The sequence below is a fragment of the Ixodes scapularis genome, unplaced genomic scaffold (assembly GCF_016920785.2).
Source record: "Ixodes scapularis isolate PalLabHiFi unplaced genomic scaffold, ASM1692078v2 PGA_scaffold6__148_contigs__length_123643588, whole genome shotgun sequence".
Classification (NCBI taxonomy): domain Eukaryota; kingdom Metazoa; phylum Arthropoda; class Arachnida; order Ixodida; family Ixodidae; genus Ixodes; species Ixodes scapularis.
This window is the reverse complement of record NW_024609881.1, coordinates 108,244,577-108,247,102: the sequence shown is the minus strand read 5'-3', so window position 1 is coordinate 108,247,102 and position 2,526 is coordinate 108,244,577.

The window sequence follows — 2,526 nt, the reverse complement described above, 5'->3', positions numbered from 1 at the left end:
GTTCAGCGGAAGAACGCTTCAAAGCAGCGACCTCAAGCTCTCGCCCTCAGATATTACTATACTAGGCGAGATTGTCACGCGTTGACGCCACCAATCAGCAAGGCGCGCAACTACAGTACCCTTGACCGTGCATGAACTGTTGACGTCAGGAGCGCGATACGCATTGCGTTCCTCACTGGCCGACTTTGAAGCGGGGGGCAGAGAAGTCGCGCTCACGTCATTTCGTTTCCGCACCCCTCTAAATGCTGTCCAAACAGAACACAATAAATACCGTGCACAGCAAAAAAAGAAAAAAAAAACGTTTATGTTTTAAGAAATGTTCTGGCGCGTGCGTACGCTTTCAGGGACGCCGACAATCACGCAACCAGCACGGCTTTGCTCCTCGATGCCACAAACTCTCCTTTCTTGTTTTCCTGAGGTTGGAGACTGACAACAACAGCGGAGGCAAAAAGCCAGTATAGAGCGTGTGAGTGGCTGCCTGGTCCACGTGATAAACACGTTCCAAGCTTCCGTCCAAGGACGGTAGCGGAGAGTAGATTCCTCTACCCTTTCCACCTCCCCCCTCTCAATAAGAGACGAAAAAAAGTTTTAAAACTAACCATAACCGGAGAAAAATCTTCACTTCCAGTACAGCAATTTGCTGTGAATTGCAGAAAATGTGTCCTGTTTGGACAGCCTTTTAGCCGGTACAGGATGCTACTCATGGTTCAAGCTCACGCCACTGCAGGCTTTGTGAATGACGAGACAGACATGTTGAGTCTTATAATATAAACCCTAAGACAAGAAGAAATAACATAACAAACAACATGACACAGAAATGGCATTTTGTACCGTGTTGTCCTTTATGTTATTTCTTCTTGTCTCAAGTTTGAGGTTATTATGTTGTAATTTGAGTCTATTGTCCCGGATAGATCTTTTCTTAACCTGTGCATCGATACATTTTTATTACAGTTTCGTTGTCGACAGGATGTTCATATCGCCCCCCTTGGTATTGATGCGAAAGTTGTGGGGCCCGTTGGTCGTCCTTGCCCTTCGGCCGTCATAACGACCGTAGGTCGGAACGCTCGGCCTCCTCGCCGTTAGCTTCGACCTCTTAGTGAAGCGTAGGAAAGTCCCTGGTCCTGGAGGGCCTTCCTCTTTATTCTCTTCCGGTGGACGTTCGCCGCGCCCCCCTCTCCCCCCTCCCCCCCCCCCCCCCCCCCTCATCAGAGAACCTAGATGTTTTAAGCGATGACGACGCCGCAAGGGGAGGATATTTTCGCGCGTTCCCGACTTCGGGAACGGTGGGGCTCCTGCCGCGGATCTGATCTTCGCTCGCTCTGAACTCCGCTCTAGGGACACTGACGACAAGGTGAGCCTTTATATCCGACCTTGTCGGCGCTTAAGTTTAAAACAGTCATGCCTTGGCGTTCTAATAAGCGTCGTTGGACCCAGTTCTATTGTGGTACTTTCTCCTCCTTTTTAGAGAAGCGATCATCGGTGCTGCTGATGTTTGGACCCGCCCGTAGCGATGTTATTGAGAGACCTGTGGTACGTGGGAGTAGGCTTGGCATCCCCTGATTGAAGGACTGCCACTGAACCCTTCGTTTACAACCACGAATGACCATCCCACATATTCTGGCGCCCAACGTGGGGCGCCAGTTTATGTGGGGTTTTCGTTACTAGCAGTGGTACTGACAGAGTAACCAAAGGGTTATTTCAACAGCGGCGCCGATCTGAAATCGGGAGACGTCGCTTAGTAGCGCACTTTCGCAACTCCGCGGCAATGTAGACGACAGTTAGGTTACATTACCGCGGATCCGTTCGATAAGTACCTACGTCGGTGCCAATAATCGCTACACTGTCTCTCTCTCTCGAACATATTTCAGAAGAAAAGACGCACGCAACAGAGTAAGGGCAAAGTCCAAGGGAATTTTTTAGACAATCTTAAAATCATTGTAATGTCCCATTCAAGATGTCCCCTGCACTGACAGACTAGCCAAACACCAAATCCAAAAGTTATTTCAACAACGATGCCTCGCATGTAAGGACTCGTTCTTACCTTGCCTGCGCGGGGGTCATCTTGAATGGGACATTGCAGTGCTTTTAAAAGTGTCTAAAAATACCCTTGGACTTTGTTCTTACTCTGTTACCTGCGTCTTTTCTTCTGCAATACGGGGTCCTTGCGGAGTATGTCTAAATGATGCGTCAGAAAACAACACGGCTATCATCGCCACTTGTTTTCTAGGATACAGCAATAAGCTTGTGATTTCTTTTTTTACAAAGAAATGTTTCGTCAGTAGAGAAGATGCTTTCTCACCTCATGCTTGACTGGTGGGAGGCAGGCAGAGCCAAATTGGGCATGAAGACGAGTCTGCATTTGTTATTACTTTTGGATTTGCGCACATGTTTGCTGGGCTCTGTTTTATATTGTCCTCGCATCACAGCGGAACCATGGCGGCCACTTTCAATCAAGTCACATTCCGAAGCCATATTGGCCTTAGGGTGGACAAACGTGTCGGCAAAAAATCTGAATGTACAAACAAA